At 37.7% G+C, this 21,314-nt stretch overlaps 1 protein-coding gene across 4 annotated transcripts in view; it reads left to right on the plus strand.

The window, feature by feature from the left end:
- Positions 1–2,539: 2,539 nt before the first annotated feature.
- The window catches only part of LOC139949203 (uncharacterized), a 38,849-nt gene continuing 20,074 nt past the window's right edge, over positions 2,540–21,314 (plus strand). For 2 of the 4 annotated variants that reach the window (XM_071947594.1, XM_071947599.1), the window contains exons 1-2: positions 2,540–2,688; positions 11,987–12,202. The gene's annotated coding sequence lies outside the window, so the exon portion shown is untranslated. Of the gene's footprint in view, positions 2,689–6,236; positions 6,322–11,986; positions 12,203–15,380; positions 15,788–21,314 lie in introns of those variants that run through there. The other 2 variants (XM_071947595.1, XM_071947596.1) reach the window with 2 other exon arrangements.

Consider the following 21,314-nt stretch of genomic DNA (forward strand, 5'->3'; position numbering starts at 1 on the left):
TCCAGCCCGTTTTAATTTCCCACTAATGGGGACTGTCTCTGAGACACCGCCCCAGCCTGGGTATGCAAAAGGACAAGGCATCCTGTTTAAGGTGGTGGTGGTGGTGGTGGTGGGGGGGGGGGGGGGGTGACCAATAGAACCGCTGATAAAATTGAACAGTGACACACAATGGTTTTCTATTCTTCTGCAATGAGCGATAAACAAACTCAGTATAATGGGTTTTGTGTTCGCATTATTTTGTATACAACCCTTTTCAGCACTAGTGTTTTTGTTAGATAACCTGACCCGGAATGAAAATTCTTGCGGGTGTACATAAAATGGACAATACTACATCAGAGCTTCTGAATTCATAACCTCAATAGTCTGGATTTCAAATTGGGGGGGGGGGGGGTATACGGGTGGAGGGGGCGCAATTGAGTCTAGACGGGTAGCTAAACAGGATTCGAAACAACAAGTTTTAACTTTCCCTCATGCAACAAACACATGATGTTGTGCTGGACCCAATTTGCCTACCACAGATTGGTTTGTGGCTTTTGAATTCATATAGTTTCTGGTATAATGAACATGAACAATGTTTAATTTACTTTTGAATCTGATCCCTTTCCGTTCTGTTGAGTAACGAATAAACAAATGAGATTCATACACAAAGGAATTAATTACTCCAAAAATGGTGGAATTTGTAGACAGGAGGCTGCAAGGGTGTCGACTGTCGATACGCGGTAAACGAGCCCTTAAAACCAGGGCAATCGGTCAACACATTGTGCTGAAAATGTCATAGACACTGAACACCTTTGGTAATTGTCAAAGACTAGGCTTCTCACTTGGTGTATCTCAACATAATGCACAAAATAACAAACCAGTCAAAATCTGAACTCAATATTTGTTGCTCGTCGAAGTTGCGAGATAATAATGGGAAAAAAATACCCTTAGTCACACGAAGAGACCTCAAAATCGAATTCTGAGGTCTCGAAATCAGACTCAAATAATATTAATTTTTGGTTGTTACCCATACACCGATGTGTGTTAGCACTGTATACTCAGTACTTTCCTGAGTACTGTGAAAAAATATCACAGGCATGTTACTCGGGTGGGATTCGAACCCACGACCCTTGGTCGTGGGTTCAGGAAAGTACTGAGTATACAGTGCTAACACACATCGGTGTATGGGTAAAAACCAAAATTAATATTCTTTATCCCCGATGCAATTTTAACATCTATTAAACTCAAATAAGTATTTTAGTAGAAAATTACTTCTTTCTCGAAAACCATACGTTACTTTTCAGAGGGAGCCGTTTCTCACAATGTTTTATACTATCAATAGCTCTCCATTGCTCGTATCAAGTAAGGTTGTATGCTAACAATTATTATGAGTAATTACCAATAGTGTCCACTGTCCACTGCAATTAACACCTGCCACAATTTGGCAACATTTATTGCGTAAAACAAATGGTTTGTTGCAAACGACAGCACGTGATTTTCAGAACAAACAAAAGTTTGTTCAAACTTTCGTAAACCCTGGGCTCATACGGATATGACACATTAACTCTGTAATATTACTTTCACAACGTGAAATTAGGCCTCTATGGCGGCACTTTTTATATATAAAAAATGTTAATCGTATATAAGCACATAATTCGGCGGTAAGCAGAGCTATGAACGGGGCGGGACCCAGGGCGACAACCCTTACGGATGAATTGTTTTCCTCCAGTGGTTATTATATATATATCTGTATTACTAAAATGCATCAATTTACACTATTTGTAATTGTCAAAGACTAGTCATCACAGTTGGTGTATCTCAACATATGCATAAATTAACAAACCTGTGAAAATTTGAGCTCAACCGGTCGTCGAAGTGCGAGATAACAATGAAAGAAAAAACACCCTACGTCACACGAATTTGTGTGCTTTCTGATTTCAAATTCGTCACTTCAGAGGGAGCTGTTTCTCACAATGTTTTATACTATCAACCTCTCCCCATTAAACTCGTAATCAAGAAAAGTTTCATGATAATAATTATTTTGAGTATTTACCAATAGTGTCCACTGCCTTTAATAGCTAGATCTCAAACAACGAGGTCTCTTTTATTAATAGGATACATGATCTATTTTGGAGTAAATGTCAATGGCCTATGCCATACAAAACTCAGTGAGAATTCTCAGGTGCGTGAAAAGTCTGACCACATCTCTAACGATATAAAACGGTGCATACTGTTGATAGTCATTAATCTAAAAAGGGAAGCACCCTGGTCAAATTAAACATAGAGTTTTCTTGCTTTTTACTTTGTTATAGTTGGGGAAAAAAGTAAGAAGGAAGAGCAAGGGGGAAACCAAGCACAGTTATGCGGTGAAAATTTCTGTGAAAACTCAATGCTTGGTTTAACCGGATCCATTGAACGGGATTTATTGGGGATTCCCCGTTTTTACCTGAAAGCCCAACAGACACACGCGATGCACACAACCCAGACGTCTACATGAAGTAAACTACGTAATATGTAGAACGGAACCTACCTAGAGCTTCGAAGGTCGACTAAACCGAGTACATCCAACGATCTATTTCATTTTTCTTGGCGAGCAATCGCGAAAAATATGTTAAATAATACAAGTTACAGTTCACTTTGCTCTACTTTTTGGAATGTGAAGGACATGAGTATTGCAAGCACTATTCTTGGTTTCCAGTGGACTAGTTGGTAAGCATGAACTTAATAGATTTTGTTTTGTAGAAGTTCTAATTCTATCTCCATGTTATAACTATGGCGACAGTGATGAGACCGATGTTAAAGGAACACGTTGCCTTGGATCGAACGAGTTGGTCAAAACAAAAGCGTTTGTAACCGTTTTTTATAAAATGCATATGGTTGGAAAGATGTTTTAAAAGTAGAATACAATGATCCAAACAAGTTTGCCTCGAAATTGCGTGGTTTTCCTTCTACTGTGCGAACTAACATGGTCGGCCATTTATGGGAGTCAAAATTTTGACCCCCATAAATGGCCGACGTGTTAGTCGACGAGGTAAAAGGAAAACCACGCAATTTCGAGGCATGTTTGTGTGGATCATTGTATTCTACTTTTACAACATCTTTCTACCCATATGCATTTTATAAAAAACGGTTACAAACGCTTTTCAAAGACCAACTCGACCGATCCAAGGCAACGTGTTCCTTTAAAGGAACACGTTGCCTTGGATCGAACGAGTTGGTCAAAACAAAAGTGTTTGTAACCGTTTTTTATAAAATGCATATGGTTGGAAAGATGTTTTAAAAGTAGAATACAATGATCCACACAAGTTTGCCTCGAAATTGCGTGGTTTTCCTTCTACTGTGCGAACTAACATGGTCGGCCATTTATGGGGGTCAAAATTTTGACCCCCATAAATGGCCGACGTGTTAGTCGACGAGGTAAAAGGAAAACCACGCAATTTCGAGGCATGTTTGTGTGGATCATTGTATTCTACTTTTACAACATCTTTCTACCCATATGCATTTTATAAAAAACGGTTACAAATGCTTTTCAAAGACCAACTCGACCGATCCAAGGCAACGTGTTCCTTTAAAAGCGGAGCCATTAACAGCTCAACAAGGTGGGCTAACACTGTTAGTCGGCTTGTAATGTTTGTCTCTGTTAGTAACAGAGACAAACATTACAAGCCGACTCATTCGTTTTCCTGTGCGGGGGGGGGGGGGGGGGGGGCTGTGTGTGTAGGTCCTACTACTTGCCGTCAACTTGCCAACTTACCGTCAACTCGCCGTCAACTCATTTTTGTGCCGTCAACTCATTAAGTTTACAGAACAAATTTTATAATAAAATGGGGCATGGAAGTGTTTGTCTGTGCTAAACTAAACGACCGGTACATATTTCTCATGGTTTTTGGTAAAATTTCATTTACAAAAACGACTGTGTGTTGATAAAAAAACAAAAAAAAAACAATCATTGACATCTTGGCTAAGACTAATCCATGTGAAAAAGCAAGATGGCAGCCGACGGTTTTGCTGCTTTGAGATTATTTTTTTGACAAGAAAAAAACCTCAATTTTTATTCCGAAATGTAACCTAAAACTTACGCGAATTCTCTTTTTGCTAATACTTTACAGTTCTATGCTTCTTTTGTGGATTTTAAATGTATATTGGGGGAGTTACCGCGAGTTGACGGCACAGGTGAGTTGACGGCAAGTAGTATGACCCGTGTGTGTAGTACAAGGGGTTGCCAATTACAAGTAAACAGGTAAACACACTGGATCATTTCCTAGTTCGGAGTCGCAACTTTAGTAAAACATTGAAACCATTGCGTGGAGCATGACAGAGCGAGGCTAGTCCCAAATAGTGCCAATGACAGGAATTACACTTTGTTAAAGATTTTCCAACATTAAGCTTTCCAACGAAAAAGGGCATCTTTTATGAAAGGAAATTTTATTAAAGAGCCTTTAATTGTTAAGGGTCATGGCTGTGTGATAAAGGACCTTGCTCTTTGACTCGGCACTTATAGGCCTATATTATAAATATCGCTCAGCCACATCTGGGCCCAATTTCATAGAGCTGCTAAGCACACAGATTTTGCTTAGCATGGAATTTCTTCCTTGATAAAAACAGGATTACCAACCGAATTCCCACGAGTTTTAGGATTTAGCAAACAACAGCTGAATACCAGTAACAAGCAATACACAACAAATGGAAATTTGACTGTTTTTATCAAGGAAACTTTTTTGTGCTTAGCAGCTCTATAAAATTGGGCCCTGATGTCTGAGTAACCTTGTTGGATCAGTCCTATCATAGTTGCTGATGATGATGTGATAAAAGAGATCCGTAACAGCCCAATAAAGATTGCGCTTAGCTATGCCTACAAACAAATTGTCAAAAAAAAATACTATTCCGCGAAGAGACACAGAAGTGGTTAAAATCATTTGCACAAACCCATATTTCCAGTGGTTTTCCATTGTTGGTTTGTGTTTGTATAGTTTCATAGGCTTTTGTGTTGTATTGTCTTGTTACAGTCCAAACATTACTAGGCCAAAGGTCAACCTTAAAAAGTGTAAAAGACGGTGTTTCAGAGTTACATGTGCAATCATCGCAACATCAATACCTTGGAAGACAGTTTATCCATTCTGATTGGTCGAGAGGGCATCACGTGGGGGTATTTAAACGGATCATATAACACCAGTAAAAAGTGTTTAAACATGGGCATGACACACGAGCTTGCACCTGTGTTTATGAGACAGTTTATTATTTCTAGATTGGTCGAGAGCAACGACTGGAACAGTTGTGTCGCATCACGCGATACGCACGACCCACACATCAATCTCTTTATAAGGAGTTGTTTACTAGAGGGCCTTACCATTTCAAAGCTGGAGGGGTGTTTTGTTGAAATAAATCATTGAACAATTATAATTTTTGCGTTTTTTTAATACTTTTGGACCAAAACTTTTCATGATTTTTGACCAAAAAGGTATTTATGAATGGGAATAAAAATGTGCTTGGCCGGTATTAAACACTCTGTTTAAAACCGGTTGCAGTCCGGATGCTGAAAATTACCCGAGCCGGATATCGCATCTGGACTGCACCCGGTATTAAACGGCCAAGCACATATTTATTCCCTTATTCAAAATACTTTTTCTTCTATTCATGCAATACAGTGTAGTCATCAAAGGGATAGAGTTTTCCCTAATTGCTCAATGAAGTTAGACAGTTTTACTATAATCATTTTGTAGTCAGGGGGGTTTTGAATAAAACTGACTGCAGTATGAAAACAGTTTGGAGTGTACTGAGTAAGCCCATGGAGGAATCAGAACGTGTTCTTATTCTTCCATGGTATGCCCATCCAAAAAATAAAAAAAGTTCCCTATCAGGCATTCATATTCACCAGGCGTTAAGCTAAGCTTTTTGTAAAGTTGGCCCTCAAGGCTTATAACTGGGCATTGTAATTGATCCCAAGAAGTTTTAGTGGCACAGATTTTAAAGTGTAATATAAAAACGAAATAAAATATGTAATCCGTTTCCCGTTGCATGCAAACTTGGTGAGGCAACATTCCAAGTATGGTCTCAGAGTCATTGACAAAGCTGTTTGTTTTTATAAGATTTCCCTGCAATGGAAGTGATTACAGTGCATTAGGTAAAGCTGTTGAGTCAGTATACTCTCTGGGATGTTTGCTCTTTGATTAGTTAGAGAGGAAGATCAAATATCAAGGGCATTGGACCCATCCGTCCCTCCCCACCCGCACAGGGAATTTACACCTTTACACATTGATGTTTACAGTCATAGCATTTGAAGGCGCTATTCCATCAAGATCATAGTATGTAGTGCACCATGAAAGCAATTAACATGAAAAAAAGGTGAGTCTTTAGAACTTTACGAACTGTGGATGGATAACAGATTCACCCAGTTTGTCAGGCAAAACAGCTAATGTCTGTACAAGTTTCCTTTTCTCAAAATGAGATTTGTTTAGGTATAGGCTATAGCTTTTTTTCCCATGCAAGGGTCGTGTGGAGCAAAGAGGACCATTCCTTTGCTCAACAAATATTTTAAAATAAAAATTCAAACTCTGGTGGGTCGAATCCCCAGTCGTGACACTTGTGTCCTTAAGCAAGACACTTAATCATGGGACGTAAAGCCGTCCTGTTGTGTAACGCATGTAAAAGAACCCAGTGCACTAATCAAAAAGAGAAGGGGTTCGCCCCAGTGTTCTTGGCTGTGGCTGCTGAATGCCCGTAGTCACCTTGTAAATCCTTATAAGGTGCTACATAAATGGGTGTCAGAATTCATCACTTCAATAACCTTTCTGAAAGTTTGTATATTATACAATGTACTCAGCGCATTGAGCACCTTTTCGGTAGTTTCACTATATAAGACTTCAATATTATATCACTTAACTGTGGTCCAACTGAGAAGGTCACAGTACTTGACCTCCAAAAAGTACACTGAATCATCAAGGAAGGATCTAACACAATATCGCTGTCAAAGTATTCAGTTCCTTTTTTCTGAGACACGGACCCTAAGGATCCGTCTTAAAAGTTAATTGGGCAATCTTTGTGACCAAAATAGAGAGAAAGGGGAAGTGCAAAAAATGTTGTACATGTATAGTAACCACAGTTGGAGTGCACTTTGGCAGGATTAAAAAGACCCTCAGGACTGTAATGGGCCCTCGGTGGGTTGTAGGTATGTGGTAATTGGTGCATTTTTGTTCTCATCATGTACAGCAGTACTTGTATTGTACTGAAATGAAAATACAGCAGATCTATTAAAATGAATTGAAAAGTAAGTACTGGTAAGCATTTACCGGGTTCTTTTACATGCATACACGCAAAACCAAGTATCACGACCGGGACTCGAACCCACACTCTGCTTACAGAAAGACCAGAGCTTTAGGCCGGTGTTTTTATCTGCTTTGCCAGAACGTATGCCAGTGTACCATTTCACAAATCAACGATAGGAACTATAAAAGGCTTCAATTCCCTTCTGACTGCAAAGTTATCACTGATGCCTCTTAATGTAGGCCCTATGGCCCAATTCACCTGACGTCATCATCAGAATAACCTTGGATGTTCCATTTTGGTGGTCAATGCCAACGTGTGTTTTTTAATTCAGAGAAGTGCGCATTTTAGGCGACGCAGCGTTTACATGTAAACCTATTGACCACCAACATGGTGAGCGTGGCATCAGTCGCCACGTGTGACGCGCCTTCAAGGGGGTCAATAGCAGAAGATCTATCAGGGATAGGTTTGCTCAGTGGTTTCTTACTACTGTCTTATAGGCCCTAATCTCTCATGTTTGACACTGGTTAGAATTAAGCTTGGGCGATACCGATTTATTTTATTCACGATATCGCAGACAATATATCGCGGTATTCGATATAATCGCGATTAATTAAATTTGACATCATCAGTCTTCAAACTCCCAGTGAAAGTTGTAGAAGAGACAGTCATAGCATAAGAGAGGTGTTCTAACGACCTATTCTTCTAATTTTACTCCAAACCTATGGGGTGCAAGATGTCTCAGCTAGGAAATACATCGCGATATTGCGATACTTAATTGATATCGCGATATACCGATATTTTGATTAAAACCAAATCGATCCGATATCGAAATCCTTTCCAAATTTGTACTGGAACATTTTATCTGGATTGGGTTGAGTTCCTACTAAGGGTTTTAATCGTACCACATCTAAAGTTGACCATTTCTTCTTACCCATTTATTCTGTAAATGCAGATTTATTCATCCCATTTATAAACCCAGGTAAAGAGAAACAATTATGGCTTAAAGCCGTTGGACCCTTTCGGTACAGCAAAAAAAAAAAAAAATCACAGATTTACAAATAATTTACAGGGTTTACAGAAGGTAATGGTGAAAGACTTCTCTTGAAATATTAGTCCATGAAATGCTTTATTTTTTGAGAAAACGGTAAAACAATATAAATTCTCGTTTGCGAAAATTACGGATTTGTTATAAACACATGTCATGACACGGCGAAACGCGCGAAAACAGGTGTGGGTTTTCCCGTTATTTTCTCCCGACTCCGATGTCCGATTGAGCCTAAATTTCCACAGGATTGTTATTTTATATATAAGTTGTGATACGCGAAGTGTGGGACTTGGACAATACTTTTTTCTTATCGAAAGTGTATAATGGCTTTAAAGGCAGTGGACACTATTGGTAATTACTAAAAATAATTATCAGCATAAAACCTCACTTGGTAACAAGTAAAGGGGAGAAGTTGATAGTATAAAACATTGTGAGAAACGGCTCCCTCTGAAGGGACGTAGTTTTCGAGAAAGAAGTAATTTTCCTCAAATTTTATTTCAAGACCTCAAGTTTAGAATTTAAGGTCTCGAAATCAAGCATCTGAAAGCACACAACTTCTTGTGACAAGGCTGTTTTTTCTTTCATAGTTATCTTGCAACTCAGATGACCAAATCGAGCTCAACTTTTCACAGGTTTGTTATGTAATGCATATGTTGAGATATGTACCAAGTGAGAAGACTGGATTTTGACAATTACCAATAGTGTCCATTGTCTTTAAAGTATCTCACGAAGGACATGTGTGGGCATCGAACCCACACACCAGATGATTCAGCCCTTAATACACTAGACAGTTCCACTAAACAATAAGGTGGTCATTTTATGACATGACAATGGTGTGCCACCGTGGACTTTAAAATACAATACAGTGTACAAGAATGGGTGACCTGTCTGGATTGTTGGGGTCATTTTATGGTCATCAAGTGCCACGTAAAGTAAATCAGTCAGGAAGGAATTATGATGATTCAACTTTGTTTGGAAGACTGTGTGCAATGTGGGAGGTAACTGTTACCATGCCTCCTCCGCTCAGTGGATGTTGACAACCTGTTTAGGCCAATAAAAAAAAAACATTGAGCGTTCTCCATTTTTGAAAAAAGGAAGGAGGAGTTTTTTTTAATGGCTGTCACATTTTTTAAAACAAACAGCTGAAAATTTTTTTTTAAGCGGTCATTAAAATATATCCTTTTGTTCCTAGAAAAAAAAATCATTTATGAAAAAAACACTACAAATAAAGCGGGCGAGGATGCTAAACATGTTTAATTTTTATTTGGCCTAAGCAGGGTTGACTCATTATTTGCAGCTTCATTTTCTACATACACCATGGTAGATGATATAAATATAAATAAACTAGTAAGCAAAATGATTATAACAACAAATTAGTTTTTCCCTTTTCTTTCTTAAAAATAGCTGTACAACTTTACAGGTAACTTTCTTTCCTATTTAAAATAAAAAACAGTTGAATTCGATTGGTCCTACTGACACCTACATGTCCATCTGTGGCACTTTCTATTTCTTTTTCTTCTTTTTCTTTGGTGGGGGGCCTCACCTTAAGACAACCTTTACGAAACTAATAATGTTTGTTAGGGATTTATTTTCCTCCAGTAGGTAGACACACCTGTTTACAGTTTGGTGGTTTTTGAATGAATTTCATGTTTCCATTAACTGTTCCTATCCTGTTAAAAGCAAGTCATACAGGAAGGCATGAAGTGATTCAACTGTTTTGAAAACCTTTAGGGCTTAAACCTTTTGTTTGACCTGCTTCCCCCTGTACCCTGTACCCCTTATTTGTTTGTTAAGCACCCACTCATTTGGTGATCACAATGGCAATGGGTGCGTACACCCACTTACCAAGGATACTGATGAATACAGCATTTATCACTAATTACCTGAACCAGAGTTCATCAGAAGTGTACTTCCATTTTTGCCTTTAGAGATGTTTTGCCCTTTTTGGACGCCTTCGGTAACTTTGGTCAAATACCAGTACTTTACTTGGTGTATCCCAACATATGCATAATATAACACATTGTGAAAAATGTTGTCTCAATTGGTCATCGAAGTTGCAAGAGAATAGTGAAAGAAAAAACACCTTTGTTGGACAAATTTGTGACAAATCAGATGCCTAATAAAAGGCTTCGCGCCTGAAGTCTTTAAAAGTTTGAGTGGTAAGTACCTCTTTCTCAAAAACTACATTACTTCAGAGGAAACCATTTCTCACAATGTGTTATACTGTCACAGGTCTCTATTGCTTGTTACAAAGTAAATTTTTATACTATCAATTATTTTGAGTAATTACCAATAGCGTCCAGTGCCTTTAAAAGGAACAATTTAAAGAGACAATGATTTCTAGTTGTTGTTTTGGTCATCAATTTGTCAAATCCCCAAAATATGTTAGACCAATAGTCAACAATTTTTTCAAACCCCAAATAGCTTTAAACATTGGCAAGACAAAATTAAAGCATGTGAGACAGGTCTGACGAACAAACAAACCAGGTTTCACAGCTGAGACCAAGATTTAACCATGATTTAACTACCCCAAAAAATTACCCTATTTTATATCCCAGACAAAAGTTGTTGGGATTTTTTTATATGGATCATTTAAGTTGATATTTGCACATGTTAGTTGGATCATCATGGAATTATATAGATGGTGTACTTTTTTGAAAACCAAAGAATGGGAACAGTTTAGTTTATTCGGTAAAGTGTGATCAAATTCAAAATGACAAATCTTGCTGTCGTTACTCAGCAATATTCTCAAGGTCAGATATTGCTAGCCCAAGCCATTCAGGTTTTTGTTTATTACCTAAAAATCTTGTTCTAAGAATGAATTGAGACTCCCTACTGCAGGCCATACAGTGTACAAATGCAGGTCAAATTTTACAGGCCAACAAACAGTGAAGGTTTTCTTTACACATGTTGTTAGAATCATTGTGTGATCAAAATTGAAAGTTGGTACAAAAATAAATTGACGCAACTGGTTTGGGTTATAAATAAATCTGCAACGGGCTGGTAAAAGAGACAGCCCCCCCCCCTGCCATTGCCGAAAAATGAAAGTATGCCAAAAATAAATGACAATAGTGGGCAAAACAAATAATAAGCACAACAATTGACCGAATGGCTTGAACTAGGCTTTCATTTTCAAAAAAATCCAATTCTATTCTACATCGCTGCGTGACGGGTGGTGCTCCAATGTAAGTTTTCTTTCATATACGCCCCTTTCCTCCCAAATTCATATTCGCTTCTCCAAAAATAAAAATTCGTGGTTATACGCCTGGGCCTTATTTCATAAAGCTGTTTAGCAGAAAGTACTGCTTGACAAATTTCCGTGGTTAAGCAATTAGTGGGGCACTATCCACAACAATGCAAACCATGTAATTTTTGTTGGTAACCTGTTTCTGCTAAGACCTAAACACTATTCTGTGCTTAGCAATTTTATTGTGGTTACACTTATGATAGGCTTTATGAATTGGTCCATGGTCTATACATTCCAGATCAATGCACTTTCTGTTGGCAAAACAACTTTAATTTTTAAAACTTTTAACTGAAACCTACGGTTCTTTTCAGAACCACCCCAACTCATTTAGAGATTATCATTCCATAGTGTACAGCTAAACCTTACTAAAAGAAATTCCAACCTGAAAATTTCAAATCCTACTTAATATTTTAAACTTTTCTTACTGTCATTTTCATGTTGTGACTTTCCAGATCAACTGTAGCAGGCATGATTAATACACAACCCTGACTAAGCAAGTCTTGCCTGCAATGTAAATAAGTCGTGTGAATCATCTGTATTCAGTATACTACTACTACTATTTCAAGGTGGGTGCTTCTGGCTGCGATTTATAACCAGTATGATGAGATGAGATGGTCAAGCGTGTGGACATATTTGGCATTGCTTGGAGTAAGGCAACCAACTGTGAGGTAAGGCTTTATACTTTTACGACTTTTCTGTTGGCGATTCTGCATGGAAACTTGCATCACGGATATAGATTATTAATTTTGGTTTTACCGATTGACCCATGTGTGTTATTTTTAGCACTGTATACTGTGTACTTTTCCCGAGCTCTGTGAACAAGAATCAAAGGCATTGTATGTGTGAAGGTCAGTTGACCACTGTCTATTCCACTGCGTGGAATGGCCGACATTGAACCAATGCAAAGCTGTGTTAGAATGGTACTCCACTAACTTTTCTCCATTTAGGTAGTGAAGGTAGTAGTAAACTTGTAATATGGAGGTTGAAATAGGGATTTCTACCTCCATGGTTGTATTTAACGGAACACGTTGCCATGGATCTGTCGAGTTGGTCTTTGAAAAGCGTTTGTAACCGTTTGTTATAAAATGCATATCGGGTGGAATGTTGTTGTTAAAGTAGAATACAATGATGCACACAAACATGCCTTGAAATTGCACGGTTTTTCCTTTTAGCTTGTCGACTAACACGGTCGGCCATTTATGGGAGTCAAATTTTTGACTCATAAATGGCCGACCGTGTTAGTTCGCAAAATAAAAGAAAAACCACACACTTTCGGGGCAAATTTGTGTGGATCATTGTATTTTACTTTTAAAACATCTTTCTAACTATATTCATTTTATAACAAACGGTTACAAACGCTTTTTATAGACCAACTTGTCAGAGCCAAGGCAATGTGTTCCTTACATACCAAAAGTTAAATGTATGTTCAAGGCTCAAGATTTACACCAGAACGCAGGACCAAGTCGAGCGTATTTAGCATCAGGCCAGCAAACTTAGAACTTGAAGTCCGGTGGTCTTCAATTCAATATCTTTATAGGAAAACAAAATAAAATTAACACCAGAAAACAGGGCCATAGTCCAGCGATTTTTGCATCAGGCCAGCTAACTCAGGACTGGACAAGTCCATTGGTCTTAAATTCAATATCTTTATAGAAAAACAAACAAAAATGTTTAAAGGTTGAAGTGAGATAGTAATTTTTCTTGTACTTCATACTAAAATTAACACCAGAAAACAGGGCCATAGTCCAGCGATTTTTGCATCATGCCAGCTAACTCAGGACTGGACAAGTCCATTGGTCTTCAATTCAATATCTTTAAAGAAAAACAAACAAAAATGTTTAAAGGTTGAAGTGATAGTAATTTTTCTTGTACTTCATACTAAAATTAACACCAGAGAACAGGGCCATAGTCCAGCGATTTTTGCATCATGCCAGCTAACTCAGGACTGGACAAGTCCATTGGTCTTCAATTCAATATCTTTAAAGAAAAACAAACAAAAATGTTTAAAGGTTGAAGTGAGATAGTAATTTTTCTTGTACTTCATACTAAAATTAACACCAGATAACAGGGCCATAGTCCAGCGTTTTTTGCATCAGGCCAGCTAACTCTGGACTGGACAAGTCCATTGGTCTTCAATTCAATATCTTTATAGAAAAGGAAAACAAGGTGTTCAAATGTTGACTTTTCTGATAAATATCTTTCAATTCTGCTCGGTATCAAAGTTTACTTACCCATAAGAGAAATCAGATCAGTCTTTGTGCTTGTTCAAACATTTTGTTGACCAAATTGTTGCACCATTTTTTTTAAAGTTAATGTCCCTGCTATACAGTATTAGTTGGAACTTTAGGCATTATTTAGAGAGGTTTCGCAAGTCTTGGGATACACATACAGATACCGATATGTTGACACTTTGTGTATTTTACACACACGTTAGCAACGGATTATACATGTAGGAGCTCATACGCGTCGTAGAAAAATGGATACTGTTTTGCAGACTTTCAGTTGTCTTTTTGTCCTAGATGAAAACATTTCCCACGGAATTGCCTTCACTGGTATCGTTGATATTGATAGAAATTTGTTAATCATTTGCAAGCAAAACGATGAGAAAATGCAGTGTATAAAACACAGGGTCTTTATCGGTCATGCATGTTGGAAAAACACTCATGATGAATGCGAGCTCCCTCAAGTGACACATACCTACATTTTGCGAAACAAAATCCAACACGCGGCTGACGTGAATGGAAACGGTTATCATATCCGTATCTGTATCTGTATCCGCACGAATGCGAATCCTCTCTATCGGCGGTACACGCTTACGTACCTGTTCAGGCATGTATACTTTGTTTTTGAAAGGGCAAGGGCATCGAGGCATTCTCCTTGGTAAAGGGCACCCTATGAGGAAGTTGTAAATTTCTACTGGAGCATTTCAAGGGCACCAAGGCAATGACAGACAAGTGGGCATGGAGGCAGTTGTTCTCGTTGCCTTCATGAAGTATCAGGCTTCTGTTGACTCCTAAATGGCAAGCCTTGGGCACTCGCCACATGTGTGCAAGGCCAGGGCTCATTATTTGTAAACTATGTTTAAACTGCTTAGCAGAAATGAGCAGGATACCATTCGAAACTTGTACAGATGACATGGTTGCTTGGCTGGCAACCCTATCCTTGAAAGCATAACTTTGTTCGTGCTTATAAAGCTACCTTTTGTGTTTTTAAAAACAGCTCTTTGAAATTTGGCCCAGATCCGGTTTGTGACTGAGCCTGCCCTGTTTTTGTGGGAGTCTAAGGCAAACATATCGCCTTGGGCGGGAAGAGGGATGTTTTGAGTCACAAAGGTCCCTCTTGGTCGACTAGAGAGAGAGAGAAAGAGAGAGAGTATGGTGGATTAAATTCTTATTCGTCCATGATTTAATATAGTTCTTACACTGTCAGCATCTGTTTTGTTGCAAAAACCTAGTATCATGTAATGTTCATTTTAGTGAGATACTCTGCTGATTCTGTAAACAGGCTTATCTCATTAGATTGTAAGGGCACACCTAGGAAACCTTGATATAGTATTCAAACAGAATCCCCCCCTTCCATAAACCTCCATAGCCTAACACACTATGCTAAATATAAGTACTTCATGAATAATTCATTAGACCATAAGGGGACTGAAATGGGGATTCCCCTTTTATCACTGGACCGTTCCATTAACAGACAAGGTTAGGGTTGTCCCTTTTCCCCAACTGAGGGCACTAAAAAAATGTATTGCTTCTATAATCTGACATTTTGTAGTGGGGGGTTTTCTATTTGAACTCCAACGCTTTTTTTTTCCTGTCTTCAATATTGACACTCAAGAGAGTGAATAAACTCAGATTTTGGCGTTGCTTTAAGATATTTTTGGGGAGTTGAGATGTTAGTAACCTGGAGGGTTGACTAATGTCTGACTTTGTTTAATGTTTTACTGGAAATACAATCTATCGGCGCAAGTGGCCGATAATGTCCTGTACATCCGCTTTGAATGGACGCTGCTTTAAAGATCGGAAATACACGGAGGATGCTTTGCTCAGATCACACCACCCCGCCATAAAAGTTTGGGAACCAACATTGCACCCCTGCCAACATAACCAAGAGGCGTAGATTTAGACTCTAACCTTCCACTTCAACAGTTTGGAAGTAGGCCTAAACATTTCTTTTCGCAAACTTCAATTATTACTTGTGGTGGTCATCAGGTATTCACGTACATTGTCTACAAGTGAAGTGGTGTTTACTAGGTAAGAATTTGTTTTTATTAGCTGTTTCGTGGCGCAGCGCTGCAAAACAGCTCTTGATTTTTTTAATAAGGTGTATGTTAGAACAATGTTCTAAATAAAAGCCTAATTGCTTTTCAGGGTTTGCCCTTCACAGACTGCATGGAGGCAAGTAAGATTTGAAACTTGGCATGGTGGAAGTATGACTAAGACAGGTGGCAGTAACACTTCTCCTGAAGACAATCAGAGTATATTGATCAAAACGTTGAGTCGTTAACCACCTGTTCTTTTCAGAAGCAACACTACTCAAAACAGATATTCACATTTAGTGATCGCAAACCTCTCTTAGTTACATGTAGGCAGTTTGGCTAGAGTGCAGCCCAAATCCTTCAATTTTCTATTCTCCTATGTCACTAAACACCAAGTTTACAGGTACAACCATGTGTAATCTGTTTTGAAGGAGTGTTGGTTCTGAAAAGAGCTGGTGTGGTATCGACGTTTCGAACAGTATACTCTGCTTGCCTTCAGTATACTCGGCTCGTCTCCTTTAAGACGACCAGATTATACTGTTCGAAACGTCGAGACCACACCAGATTTTACACATGGTTGTACCCGCAAGTCTACTTGTTATACTCTTATTCTTCACACCAAGCAAAGCTTCAAACACCATTTAAACACCACATTGTTTGGATTATATTATTAGAATGTCTGACTCGAATCCTTCTCAATCCTTCACTTGAGCATACCATGAGCATACAAATTGGAGGAACTCAGAGTATAAGGGTTTTTAGTTTAACTTTTGCAGTGACGAGGCAGTAGGTCCAGTTAGCTTGTCTTAGTCATTTTTTTTTTCTTCAGCAGTCCGTTTTTCATATTAATTGGGATGCTTTTTAAACAGTGCTATAACCAGTCGGACGACTTTGAGAGAATTTTGACTGGTCCTTTGGTTTTTTAACAAGCATGGGGCATGAATGCAATTGCCTCTGTGTTACATAAGCAGAAAATATGACTAAACAACTTTTTGCTATGCAGAAGTTAGCGGGATACCAGTCACAAAGTGCACACATGACATGGTAGTTTGACTAGTAACCTTATTATGGTAAGCACAATTTTGTTGCACTTAGCTACTTATTCTGCTTTAAAAGCAGCTCTATGAACTTGGGCCCAGGTTTGTTTTTAGGTTGTCATGTTTTAGAGCTACCATGTATTCTTTTGGTTAAATGTCTAAATTTAAATTTTACAACTTCCTCGCCGGAAAAAACAGCATTTTCGCACATTTTCTTTTACACTTAAAGTCACCTGGAAGTGGTATTTTTTCAAAATAAAGCTTTTGTCACTAATATATGTGTTTTGATGAGTGGAATGTGAATAAACAGCTAACTAAGGTTTAAAAAAATCAGTTCTTATGTTATTTACAAATTTAAGAGTAGACCCCGACCCGAGAGGGCGCTGTTCGTGACGTCAATCGCGGCAGACTTTGCTTGTAATGCGTAGAGTAAACACAATTGCAAAGTACATGTACGAACCAAGTCGTGAGTTTGTACGTTTCAAAAAAAGATTTTTTTGTTTTTTTCCCGGCAATGCCGACCAGGTGTATTGCTGCTGAATGCAGAAAAACACTTTTTGAAATGTACCAACTCACGACTTGGACGTACATGTACTTTGCACGTGTGTTTACTATACGCATTGCAGGCAAAGTCTGCCTCGATTGACGTCACAAAAGGGGTAGGCGGAGTCAGCCCCCCAAACAACTTTATATATTTTTTAAACATATAAATCGTGACAAACAGTTACTAAAAAAATTGTTTTATTGTTCGTAAGCATATACTCTTATGTTTGAAAGAAAAACAATTCTATTTCCAGGTGACTTTAAATAAGGACACAAAAACAAGTAGTTGTTATAAGTACCTGCCAATCAATCGTAGTTGCTTTAATTGTAAAGTGTGATGTCACATTATAAATCACTATGATTATACTGACAATTTGTCTTGCGATGAATTTTATTGCTTTGTAAATTAACCTCATGGCCCAATTTCATGGAGCTACTTTAAAAGCAGAAAAAAGCACAACAAAATTGTGCTTACCGAAATAAGGTTAATATGTAATACCTGAACTTCTTGCCAAGCATAACCTTGGTAGAAACCCACAGCTGATACAATATACCTCTGTATGTATAAGGGGATGACTGTCAAAAATGAATAGTGAATTGCCACAAAGCTTATTTGAAAAGTATGTAGACCATGCAGGCAGTTTTTGTTTGTGTACTAAACTATTTTTTTTTTTTTTACAAATGAAAACACTGTCACTCAAGTTTGTTGACCCAATGCTCCAGTAGTTCTTTTATACTACAGGTTTACTTTGTTCATTATATAATTCATGAAGCCTACGTGTATTTTTACATGACCCAGGGAAATAATTTTGACTTCCTTATAGAGCATTCATTATATATACAGGTTGATACTTTTTGTGGGATTTGTTAATTTTTATTTTTTAAAGTATCCCTGTCTGAGCTAAAGAAATTAAATTTTTAAAATTATATAACAACATCCAATTGCAAAATTTTGACCCAATTCACCTGCCGTTATCATCAGAATAATCTTAGCTGGGCCAAACTTGTGGGCAATGTCACAGTGAGTTATTCAGTGAAGTGCGCATTCATTTAGGCGACGCGGCGTTTACACGTAAACCTATTGCCCACCAAAATGGTGAGTGTGGCACAGTCGCCGCGCGTGACGTGCCAGCAAGGGGTCAATAGCGCCAATAATACTAGGACGAATAGGGAATAAGAAGAATGTTCAGTTTTAGATGTTGGAGGAAAGCCCATTCATGCAAGGACTAAAAACCCAGTCGACATGCGATGCTCCTCTGAAGTGGGGGGTACACAGAGGTAAAAGGCAGGAAAAGAAACCACTGAGACAACCTGGGCGCTTATAAGCACAAAATTATGCTTATACGAACAAATCCTTGCTTAGTAAAATCAGATTACCGGCCAAGACTCCACTAAATTATTAATACTCCACTAAATTGTTATGCTAAGTACACAACAGCTAAATACCAGTCAAAAGCAATGTATATGGCATGACATTTTGGCAAGTAACATGTGTAAAACAAGCGAGCTATTTTTGTGCTTAAGCAAATTTTTTGCTTAAGCAGCTCTATGAAATTGGCCCCTGATCAACCTTAACTCTTGGATTTGTTTTAAAAGCATATTTTTTTCCCAGGACCTTTTTTCACCAGGTACCTAGCATTTCATAAGTATCTTACCAATTCAAATGAACACAAAGAACAGGGAACTACTTTTATTAATCTACTAAAAACATCCATACAGAACACTGTGAAATTTATACAAATGGAACTTTATGCGGGTATAAACTTTGTTCACTGAACTTTAACAAAAGCCATGCCATTACCACAAAGAACAATACACAAGGAACTAGAATTAACCAGCACAACACTTTGGGACTTTCCCTTAAGTATTTGTTTGTCTCTTCGCCACAGGTGCAAACAGTGCTTTCTATTGAAATGGCATCCTTAGTTAACTATTGTCTTTATTTTGTAAGATTTTGTAAGCGGTTACACATGACCCTTGGAATAACTTTCTTAAGTGGCATGTACATATACTGTACAGGTTAGTAAACACACTTGTGATTAAACAAAAAAAAACTCTTTTGCCACAGGTGCAAACAGTGCTTTCTAATGAAATGGCATCCTTAGTTAACCATTGTCTTTATTTTTAAGGATTTTGTGAGCAGACTCGCCGCCAGAATAACTTTCTGAATAGCAGCATGTACATGTACTGTACATGTTAGTAAATACTAAAAAAAAAAAAAAAAAACTCTTTTGTCACGGGTGCAAGCAGATTTGAAATGACATCCTTATAGTTAATTATTGTCTTTACTTATATCATTGTGATTTTGTAAGATGACACACCAGAGAATGACCCTCAGATTAACTTTCTTTAGCGTCATGTACATGTTCTGTCCATGTTAGTAAATATGCTTTTGATTTAAAACAAAACTCATGGCTTCTTTTTGAGCGATGCTATTTTGTGGCGAACCTTTCTGAAGGGTATGTATAAATTATGTGCAAAGAAGTTTGGCTCCTATACAAATATTACAGGCTATATATTAAGTAGTAAAAGGAAGTACTGAATGCCCTTGTATGCATGTACAGTGATTAGTAAACATCTGGGTTTACTTGTGTTTAAATAAAATTAAAAAATAGTTAGTGACCTGGCATTCAACCCAAGGAGAGTTATTCTCAAAGAAAGACTTTGCCAGGGTCACGTCATGCCATTAAAGGCAGTGGACACTATTGGTAATTACCCAAAATAATTATTAGCATAAAACCTTTCTTGGTAATGAGTAATGGGGAGAGGTTGATGGTATAAAACATTGTGAGAAACGGCTCCCTCTGAAGTGACGTAGTTTTCGAGAAAGAAGTATTTTTCCACGAATTTGATTTCGAGACCTCAAGTTTAGAATTTGAGGTCTCGAAATCAAGCATCTAAAAGCACACAACTTCGTGTGACAAGGGTGTTTTTTTCTTTCATTATTATCTCGCAACTTTGACGACCGATTGAGCTCAAATTTTCACAGGTTTGTTAGTTTATGTATATGTTGAGATACACCAAGTGAGAAAACTGGTCTTTTACAATTACCAATAGTGTCTACTGTCCTTAACTATTTTTATTTCATAGGTCCTTTGGGTTGGTAAGAAGTTTGCAGCAGCTTATCATATTTTCTAAATAAAATTAAATAATTAAAAGATTAGTAGATAAACCCATTTGGTTACCAATCAGAAACTTCTAGTTTGATTTGTGAATTTGTTTTGTTAAAACCTTGAAGTACTATATCTTGCAGCAGAATTAGGTCTTCAAAAAGATATATCTTTATTTTATGCTGAATTTATAAAACCAAAGCTGAAATCTTCCTTGGGATTTGACCTCTTTCTGTCCACCCTAATTCAACTGGTAATACAAGAATTTTATTTGTATCCCACTTTATTTCATTTTGTTTTATTTTTGTTTGTTTTTTTTATGTTATTTTATTTAATTATTTTTGTTATGCTATTCTACTCTCTTCTATATTAAAAAATAATAATAACACTTGTAGAACTGTTAACACATGCTTGTTGCACTTCCCACTGTGTGGTTTTTGATCAATTGGCTTTCATAACAAGTTCATCAACTAGGGGCTTGTGTGGGGGAGGTGGAGGGGAACTCCCCTGGCTAAGATTTCATCCAATCATGATGTCATTGGGGGCTGGATTTAACTGAACCCTGGATGGCTGTTGTTGTGGGGACATTTGCCTTGTCAATTAATCACCATTGATATCAAAAAAATACAACAATAAAATAGAAGGGGAGTAGTGAACATTTACTTTAAGTTTTGTATTACCATTACCCTATTTTGCAGTTTCCAATTTAAAAAAAAGAACCATTTGTATTAATTTCTTTTTTTACAAAAAAAAAGAAAGTAATATTGGTTTGTCCCAATTCTGAGAAACCCATTCTCTGTATTTTGTAAGTTTTCTAAGTAAGCGTTAACAC

This window comes from Asterias amurensis, chromosome 16, assembly GCF_032118995.1.
Source record: "Asterias amurensis chromosome 16, ASM3211899v1".
NCBI lineage: Eukaryota > Metazoa > Echinodermata > Asteroidea > Forcipulatida > Asteriidae > Asterias > Asterias amurensis.